Source organism: Episyrphus balteatus, chromosome 1 (assembly GCF_945859705.1).
Source record: "Episyrphus balteatus chromosome 1, idEpiBalt1.1, whole genome shotgun sequence".
Lineage (NCBI taxonomy): Eukaryota > Metazoa > Arthropoda > Insecta > Diptera > Syrphidae > Episyrphus > Episyrphus balteatus.
The window spans coordinates 69,106,591-69,117,179 of record NC_079134.1 but is presented as its reverse complement, the minus strand read 5'-3'; the positions used below and the strand labels follow the sequence as shown (position 1 = coordinate 69,117,179).

Genomic DNA, 10,589 nt, shown 5'->3' with positions numbered 1-10,589 from the left:
TTAACATATATAAAAAAATTCACTTCCAAAAATATTTACAAATTTTATTTTTTACAATTTAGTTTCTTACCAAAAAATTTAAAAATATCAGAATTTGAGTTGTTTTGAAAAAAACAATTTTAAAATTTGACGATGATCGCTTTTAACTTTAAAGCTCACAATGTTATTTGTTTTGTTTGGGTTGTTTTGAAAAAACAATTTTAACAATTATCAACACTTGCTATGTGAATATTTAACTTAATTTGTAAAAAAAAAATATTTTAAAAATTCACTACACAATTCACTGCAGTTGTTTTGAAAAAGAACCAATTATTTTTAGCCAATTAATCCACCATTAATTTAAGTTAACCTTTTCAAAGTGCAGTTGCAGTCGTTATCTTGGACAGTTAGTATATCAAACATAAACATTATATTCATCTCTTTCCCACATATATACAAATTGAATTTAAATTGTAAAATATAGCAATATTTGTAATGCTGTATATGTTTTGTCTTTTTTCAATGATTTTCTCTTTCATATCTAATTGGGTGGAGGGTTGTAAAAATTTATAGGGGTATTCACAAACAAAATTCAATTTTAGGTTCAAATATTTTATTGAAACAATTTTCTCCCAAAAAATGTTAGTTCCCAATCTGTTGTCTTAAAGTTGATTTGCATGAATTCCCAAAATTTTTGAAGCCGTTTTCCTTAAAACTACAATATATTACCTAAAAATTATAATTAATTAATATACATTTACCACACCATTAACATGTAATTATAAAAAAAAAAATGTGAACTCATTGTTTATTTTCAGAGCACCAGCAACAGCAGCAGGCGAATAAAGATTGGGCCATGACTACACAGTGTTGTTCCAATTTTACATTTTCATTGCCAACAACCTCACAGGTTAGGTTATCGGAAAATCACTATTCAGCGAAGCACTTGCGCTATTGCAGAGTAGCAATGCTATAGCTCTAGACCCGGCGATGATCTTGGCGCATGCAACGACAACAAATGATATAAAAACTGCTTTCGGTTACCAGAATAAACAGCAATCGCATGTTGTTCCACTTGAACCAGGAGTTCCAGGAAAGAATCTCGTCCAAGATAGACTGAAAATTAAAATCATTAAAAATATCTATGTGTAACAAAAATAACAATTCCCATTCAAACGGTGGCGAAGGAAGTGGGGGAGTCACATTAGATACGACACCAGCTTTGTCATCTGTTGAGTCGGATCAGCCAATAAGTCCATTGGCGATCGTATACATTAAATGTGCTAAAAATTGAAACCCAAATTAATTTGCAGTAATAAACAATCATTTTCAATTTATTCCGAAACTCGATACTGAAACATCAACCTTACAATACTTATGGTTAGACGGTGTTCGCATCCGGAATCAAAATATAATGTTTCGGTGGCATGGAAACACATTTACTTTTGGTGTGCATAGCAGAATGTTCCAGTCGGCTTAGACGAAGCTGTTAAATAACTGGCAATGTTTTAATTCGAGTTCGAAGGTCAAAATTTTCTAGAAACGCTTGGAAGGGAGTGAAGCCGTTTGCAATGTCAATGAAGTCAATCTGATTGAAAAGTTATTAAAAGGGTAATTTAAGACACATATTTAAAAGAATTTTGTATTAATTGAAAATCTGTTTTTATCCTTTCTTTCAGATCATCATCTGACCTCTTAGAACTTAGATGATAGTCAAACGATTAGATTAAATGGAATCAAAAGTTATATTAATAATTAATAATAATTATAAGAAGAAACAAATTGTAAATATAATGACAGTAAATTAAATCAACGCATCCCAAAAGCATTTGATCCTCCTCGCGGTTGTGTTGGAGCGTCACCTGCTATTGCCTTTTAAACTCATATAATATCGCTTTATACAAATTTATTGAAATAAAAATGTATACACATTTGTATGTACATACAAAATAATTTAATTTTTTTCTGCTCCTGGTTATTTTCTAAAACAAATGCAGTAAGTACTCTCTGCTCTCAAGTTCAAGTGGTGCATTTAAACATTGGCAAGTTTTCCTTGAAGGAACCACTGACCTCAATGCAATAACAATTTTTGTTTATGCAAAAAAAAAATCTATTCATATAGTTGTTCAATTAAAAACGAGAAAAAATAACAACAATAATAAAAAATTATTTTTATTTTAAATTGAACGTGTTCAAAATAGGTTTATTATTCAAAAGATTAAAAATTTAATCTGCGTAACAGTATTCAGTATAGTATTTAAACAATTCAATTTGAAAGTTATAAATTAATGTAATTTCAGCAGACGCAATACGGCTTCATCATTCGTTTTATATATATAATTTGTAATATAATCGCCAGGATCCTGATGCACCTGCAGGCCTGGTGTTTTTTTTTTTTTAACTTTCATGTTTTTTCACTTGAATCTAGTGATTTATCAACGCCTGCATTCGGATGATCTAGCATCATGATTCTTACGGCCACAGGTGCTGAAGAATTGTCTCCACTTCTTTGTTGCTTTTTTGTTGTTCTTTGGCATTAACCTGATAGAAAAACATATTTTTATTAAAAAAATCATGCTAAACGATTACCCTTCAAGCAAACAGGTCCGACCTCGGTCCGGACTTCGGATCAGAAACTGGTCCGAAGGCGGCTCAAATTAGTATGGAAATTATAATCACCGCGAAGTCGATTGCATATGTATTGGTGTGGTGAAAATCTCCATTCCGAGAAAACGGAGCCGAAGGCGGACCTGAGCCGGAGCAGCGAAAACCTACCAGAAAGAGGAATAAGAAAGGGATGACAGTTTGCATTTGCGACCAAAAAAAGAACAAGATTTATTTTTTTTTCACTGAAACTGTTTTATTTTTTATTTTATTTTGGCAAACGAAATTTTCACAATAAATACAATACATTTTTTTTCATTTTATTTCATTTGATGCTGCTGCTGTTGTTGGTGTTTTTTTAGATACCCAATCGCATGTTTCACCTTCTAGATTTTTCTTCATCATTAGAGATTACATCTACAACACAAGAAGAAACAACATTTTAACCCAAACACTTTGAGCGATATATAAAACATACCTTTTTTGTTTTCCATATTTTTTATAATTTAATAAAATTGTTTATAATTAATAAACTAACTTTATACAAACAACGACACGAGACACGACGCGACCAAACACTTCAACAAAAAATAACAAAATGACGCTTTGGCTCTTGTTGGCCTTGTCTTTCTTTTCCTTTTCTCATTTTTCACCACGATTCTCGTTCGACTTTGTGTTCATACACAAAAAGTTGCAAGTGTGTGAGTGCAAGCCCGATTTTCGCGGTCTGAGGTCGGAGTTTCTTTGTTGAACTCAGTTTTCTTGCTTGAAGGGTAAATACCTACTTACCTCATTGCCTGCCTCAGCGGAATTTGTTATGGGATAATTATGTTGAAGGTGATTCCGCCGACTGCAATCTCCCGAATTGTAATCACCAGATTATCATCTTTTCCGCTCCATCTCTTTCTCTACCAGAAGATTGCCTATTGCGTCCAACATCAATGTCAGACTTATGGGAATGCATTTTTTCAAAAATGCTCTCAATGTCTGCTTGCAATATTGAAGCTGTGTTGTTTGCATTAGAGCTCATTACCATGCCGCTGAATTACTTGTATCCTTGCCTTCACCACAAATAAAACTCTCGCTTACACTGGCCGATGATGTTGAGGATTTTGTGCTTACACCCGCAGTTGAATCAATTGATTTTAAAGACGTCTTCTTGAAGAAGGTCAGCCAACATATGTATTTGACATTTTGAAGAATCGAATTGCTTTGGAATCCACTCCAGCCTCGGATGACTCTGAGAGCCTAGTCTTTTTTTTCAACAGCTTTTTCGTAGTTACAGATGCTGGTTGCATCTGTTGATATTGTTGCTGTTGGGCCCGTTTGTTGTGTCTTGGGAAACGACAAAGAGCAAGTTCCACATTTAATGAAATTGGACTGATGAGCTTAAGCCGAGAAAAAATTCGTTTTCTCATACATCAAAATCGAGACGCGACCGCACAACGATTTCGGACGACAACAACACGATGGTAACAAAATATTTAATTCCGAATAAGTTTTATAAAAATTATGTTAACACGACACTAATATTTTAATTGTATGAACTTCTTTTTTAAGCTTTTTGTATTGCTTTTTACGTATTTAATTGTATTCAACAGAAAGAAAACATTGAAATGCGAAAGAAAAGTGTTTGTTTACAAAAAAAAAAAAAATGGCCTGACAGCTTGACGTAAACAAAACTATTTCCAATTTGTGAAGGCTAGGTGGCGCTAGTTCCTTCCGTCCTGTATATTTGGTTGCAATTTTTGACCACTACGGCGCTAGTAGTATATCCTCCAATCGCCAATACATCTCTCTTATTTTTCTCTTGTTTTCCTATTTGTGAATACGTGTGAAAGGTATAATCCGTTTAATACCTTTCTTTCACCAGTAGATGTCCTCATAAAAAGGTTTGTGTATGAACTTAAATAGCTTAACCCTTCAAGCAAGAAAACGGAGTTCAGAAAAGAAACTCCGAACTCCGACCGAGAAAAACGGGGTTGCACTCACACACTTGCAACTTTTTGTGTATGAACACAAATTGTGTATGAAATAAAAATAAAGGTTCGTGTTTTGAATTTATTATTATTATTTTATGAATTAATTCGTCTTATTGGGCACTTAAATTGTTTTGAGCAAAACTCCACAGTTGAATGTGTTGGTGCCATTTAAAATGCATTGGAAAACTACCACATATAAGCACTGTGGAGGTTTTTCTCTCATTGCAGCTTGTAGGGTGGAAGAGAAAAACCCCCAAAGTCGAAGTCTGACTTCGGATTAGAGCTCAGCACCCAAAAACCCTATAGAAAAGTATATCTTGGTGTCTGTAACAAAAACCTTGTTGACCAGTGTAACCTGTGTCTGTATCTCGATGTGAGAAGCAACCCTGTAAATTCTGTAATTATTGGAAACTGTCAAAAAAAGGGAAAATATTTGTACCTTTGGCCATCAAAGGTCATATAGACATAGATTTACAATAAATATCTCAAGGCTCGGTAGTCCGAAGGTAGAGCAGTCGGTCAGCGAGTAGAGGGTACCAAGTTCAAGTCGCAGTTAGGGCATGTAATTTTTGCTTTTTTCTTCTTTAATATTTTTTTTTTATTTTAAAAATTTAAGTGATACAAAAATAAATTACCGTGAACACTTTTACTTTTAACACATTTCACATTTAATGCAAGATTATCAATTTTTTTTCAAATATCTTACTTTCTCTCATCCTTTTTGCTTGTGAGTAATTTTGGCAGTTCAATCGAGAAATTATCTCGATAACTTTCTTACAGACACAGTTTTATTCAAATTTTTCCAGTCTGTCAAGCATTTGGATTCAGAAATGTTTCAAGGCGAGAAAAATTTGTTTATAGAAACAAACGAATGTGAGAAAATGATTTTTGTGTCGATTCACATTATTTTTGTTCCGATTTGCGTGTTTCATGCGAGAAATTTCTCGATGCGAGAGTTACAGAACGTAGGCACAGATTCGGATTCAGCACCCCAAAAACTACTAGAAAAGTATATTTTGGTTCTTGTGGCAAAAACCTTGTTGACCAGTGTTATTTAATTAGTTAAAAAATAAAAGTTTAACATATTTTTGAATGAGTTTCTCCTCAAATGGGAATTAAAATCTATATTATTTGACACATTATTAATCTCCCTAACACTGCGAGTCATAGGATTATTAAACGCATAATTTACTCTATGAACGTTTTCACGGAATAAGGTTCGAATTCTTAGTTCTCTAGAAGGAGCGTAAAGATCAATCAGCGATAACAAATAAGGACAATCAATATGATATGATAAAATATCACAGACAAAATTTATAGCAAACATCTTACGGCTGTTTCCTAATGTCTGTATACCAATAAGCTGACATCTTACGTTATACGAAGGCATTTCAATGTTCCAGCCTAGTTTGTGTACTACAAATCTTGTAAATTTTTTTTGGACATTTTCTATTCTTGTAATATGAACATTGTAATGAGGATTCCACACTACGCAGCAATATTCCAGGACCGATCTAACATACGTAACAAAAAGGGCTTTTAATGTGTATGGCTCCCTTAGACCAAACGAATTACGAAAAATAAAACCCAACATAGAGTTGGCTTTGTTCACCATGATTTCTGTATGATGTACAAAGTTTAGCTTGTAATCAAAAATTACTCCAAGGTATTTTTTGATAGAAACTCTTTCAAGGACATGATTATGCATATTGTAATCGTAAACGATAGGTAACAAACGACGAGTAAACGAAAAACATTGACATTAGGATATGTTTAGGGCTAATTGGTTTATATTGCACCAGTTGATAAGATTTTTAACATCATTTTGGAGAAGCGTACACGTCTAAAAATTTTTAAATCGTCCGCAAACATAAGACACGTTGAGTTAGTGAGGACATCAGGAAGGTCATTTATAAAAATAAGGAACAGCATTGGTCGTAAATGACTGCCTTGTGGAACGCCGGAAGTTACAGAAAAGGGATGAGAGGTAATCGAATCGATTGGAATGAAAACTTATGTTCTCTAATTTTTGTAATAAAATTTTATGATGCACCCTATCAAACGCCTTTGCAAAATCGGTGTAGATAACGTCCAATTGGTAACCCTTTTCTAATGAATTGAGAACACAATTCGTTAAAATGGTTAGGTTAGTGGAAATTGATCTACCGGATACAAAACCGTGTTGGTACGGGGATATGGTTTCTTTTAATGAAAAATTCAATTTATCGCAAACAATTTTCTCAAATAATTTAGGTATTGAGAACAATTTACTTATGGGTCGGGAGCTTGTGATTTCCTGTTTTGGACCACATTTGTGAATAGGAGTAACGAAGGACATTTTCCATTCTGGCAAAAATACACCATATTTTAAAGAACAAAACACAAAACTCTAGACAGAGCGACATGGGCAAATGTTGTAGAGAAGGCTACTTTCTTGAAAATTTTTACTAAGCTCTAGGTCAGCGATTTCGTCTTCGTACTCACTGCTCTGTGCTATTTTAAACAATATGTTCTCCGCTTGTTGGAGCACTTTTCGTGTTAATGGTGCCCGCATATTGCAGGGAATTTTTTGTTTTCTCGTCAATAGACGTGATCTCCAAATAAGAATATAAGCCATGCTTCTAAGAAGCAGATTATAGCTTGCCATATCTTCATAAGGCAGCACATCTTCACGTCTAGCACTCTGTAGATGGAGGTTGATGAAATGGGCTTGTTATTGTTTCTTGAGACCAGTTTTCTTCCGAGGTCTTAGGAATTCAGGACCTGAAAACCAACGACTAGTTCAATTGAATTCCGGTATTTTTTGCTATTTAGTGGCTTCGTCAGTTTAATTTAGTAGGTATCCAGTGCCATTCCGAGATATCTGTTGAGTCAAGTATCTCACTAACTCTAAAGGCAACAAACTGTCGATACCTACGATGATCCGAGCGCAGCCAACTGAGCACATTCTTGGAATCCGACCAGAATATTTGTTCAGCAAACTATAGGGTGTGAGATTCAACAAGAGTTTTGGTGAAGCGGGCTCTTAACAAAACTTCTTGTAACTCAAGACGAGGAATAGATAATGATTTGAGTGGTGCTACTCGTGTCTTCGCCCCAGTCAATGTGCACTCAATGTTTTGATTTACAACGCTTCTGACGTATGCCACGGCAGCAAAGCCATTTTCGCTCGCATGAACGAAAACGTGTTCAAATTTTTTGTTATTGTAGGTTCGCATTGGAGTTCTTGGAGAACTAGTGGAGAGTTCGTGATCCAATTTCTAATGTGAAACCCTCCAAGTGCATGTATGTGGTGAACTTCTCCAGCTTACATGATTCCTTCGGCTTCTGTTGCCAAGCTATCCATCAGGCCGTCAACGTGGTGGCATTTGAGTTTTTGACAAATTGTGCAGTACAAGGTGAACATGTAGGTCCGAACGTCATTACTGTCATCACGTAGACTTCAGGAGTAACATTTGCGTTCTTACTCCATGAAAACGCTGAAAATGTTGATCTTCTTCTTTAATACGAATTTGGTGGAACATTTCTTGAATGTCTGCACATATAGCAATTTTATTCTCTCGAAATTTCATGATGACGGAAGTTAAAGAAGTAAGTTGATCCCGACTTTTCATTAGCAGGGAATTAAGAGATGTTCCACGAACGGTAGCAGCAGCATTCGCAACTTTCCTGGCTTATTTGGATTTTTTACTGGTAAAATTGGTAGGTACCACGACTGATGATAATGCTGCGATTCGGAAGGTAAAAGTTTTCTGGCATATCCCTTTGCAACATATTCATCTATTTTATTGTTTAGTGCTGTGACTAAATCTGGATCGCGAAGTATTCGCCTGTGAAGGCACTCTAATCGTTTCTTCGACATAGGCAAACTGTTTGGAAGACTGATTCGATCGAACTTCCATAGAAGACCTGTTTCGAACCTTCCGTTCTTAAAGATTGTATTTATTTTTAAGAGTTCAAGAGCCCTTTCATCTTCAGCTGACAATAATTTAACTTGCGAACTTGACGATGTGCCAAAATCTTCTGCGAATATGTAGTTTTTTACAAGTTCTTCAAGAAACGCATTGTTGCAACTGCAAATATGGAGGTTATAACAGCTGTCTCCAGAGGCTTTTGATTTTCCTGAACTCAATTCATGCACAACCCATCCAAACCGGGTCTTTGTAGCAACGGGTTCTTTGGGTCCCCCTTCATTTAGACGCATTGGTAGGGACAAGCTGGAATTATTGAGCCCAATTAGCAGTCGTACTCGAGCACCATGGTTATATGCCTCAAACGGAATTCCAAGTGCTCGTACCTATTTTGAAGTTCAATAGGGTTCAATGATTGGGAAGGCAAGTGCAAGCTCAACTGTATTCACATCAGCTAAAGTAAATCTTTTTGCGTTTGGAGAAATGCTCGATATTTGTGAATTCAAAACTTTAGAATTCTTTTCAACTCTGGAGGTGTTTCCTGTCCATTTAAGGCAAAGGGGTGGAAGTGTTCCCTTTAAGTTGTCTTGCGATTTCTTCATCCATTAAGGTTATAGAAGGTCCATCGTCCGAAAACGCGATTGTATGAACTTTTGTGTCGTTCCCATATAAAACTACTGGAAGTATTCGAAAGAGTATTGGGTTTTCATTCGACTGGCTACTATGTTCATTGCCTCTTGAATGTAGTCCAAGTTTTCCTACATCTTGCTTTTGTAACTCTTCATTATTTTTGTCAAACGTTAATAAGTTGTTTTCATTCATCTGGTGCTTCTGAGGCCCATAAACTTTATTCTGGTCTTTATGAAGCAGTTTGTCGTGCTTAAAAACAATCGTCTACTCCGCATACCTCTACCGAATTGCATCTTTTGCTGTTGTGTTTTCGTAGGCATCGACGCCACAGTTGATGCTTCCTAACCTCGTGACATCTGGCTGATCGGTCGAGGTTCTGAAACTGAACACATTTATTTACAGAAACACATTGACCACCACAGCATTTAGATACGGAAATGTGCATGTTGTTTTCTGTTTCGTCTTTTATTTCACAGTGCGCATTTATAAACCCTTTTTCTTTTGGATTTCTGAATGTTTGTCGGACATCTCCCACGGATGGTAAAGGGAGGGTAACTGCACTTGCAGCCTCAGCTAGTTGGTATATCCAGTTTTGAAATGTAATAAACCATAGTCAGAACTTGGTGAGGATTGTTAAAATATCGCCCAATTCAGACGTATTGCTGGTAGTTTGTGTACTAGCTCCTGTAATAGGGTGGGGTTGTTTAGATGATCGTATCTAATTTTAAAGCTTTTGGGGGAGGTGTAGAGCGAATCTTTCAAAGAAGACTATGAATTATTATTTCTGGTCTTCCAAAGAGCATCTTGAGTTGAAATAATTTGAGGAACACAGTTTGGCTCTATCAACATACTTCAACTGAATTAAGGGCTTCTCCCTTGAGTTATCTGTTCAATCTAATCAAGTTTTCTTCATCATTGAAAGCACAAAGCTCTTTACTCCTATTGAAATCTGCGATGAAGAGTGGCCAGTCTTCTGGATTGCCTCCAAAGTGATGCAAGTCTTTAGCCAGTGTTGCCGTTATGCGACTTTAGTCGCATTTTTACCCCTTTTTTGCCCCATGCGACCGTGAGGCGACCTTTTGAAAAAGTGGCTATTTTGACCCTTTTTTAAAAATCTTGCGACTTTTTTTACCCCAACTCATCTCTAGAAAAAATGTGTGAAAAAAAAATCTTTTTCCATTGAAATAATATTGTTTCCCTTCCAGAATCCAACTCGACTTTTTAATTCTGCATGAAAACCTAGTAAATTCTTTCTAAGTTGTGAATCGTGCATGTATTATGTAAGTAATTTCACCACTCTCCACTCTGTATCTGTTTAACAAAACTCTCCAATTATGTCTGTGTTTGTATGTGTTCGACTGAGGTGAAAATTTCTCCGTTATTTTACTGTGATAAAGCTAAAGAACAGGGACTCGTAAGTGATAAAAAAATTTCAAAAATAAAAAAAAACTCTTGCAGAGCATACATTTTTTACAAACGTGTT

The 10,589-nt window shown here is 35.4% G+C and overlaps 1 long non-coding RNA gene across 2 annotated transcripts; it reads left to right on the top strand.

Moving 5' to 3' along the window:
* Positions 1-272: 272 nt before the first annotated feature.
* Positions 273-1,937, top strand: LOC129907643 (uncharacterized). 2 transcript variants are annotated; one of them, XR_008771112.1, is made up of 3 exons: positions 273-385; positions 798-1,590; positions 1,659-1,937. It is a non-coding gene; the product is annotated as an uncharacterized LOC129907643 (long non-coding RNA). The 2 variants fall into 2 exon arrangements; XR_008771111.1 differs by lacking the exon at positions 273-385 and adding an exon at positions 523-620.
* The last annotated feature ends 8,652 nt before the right edge of the window (positions 1,938-10,589 follow it).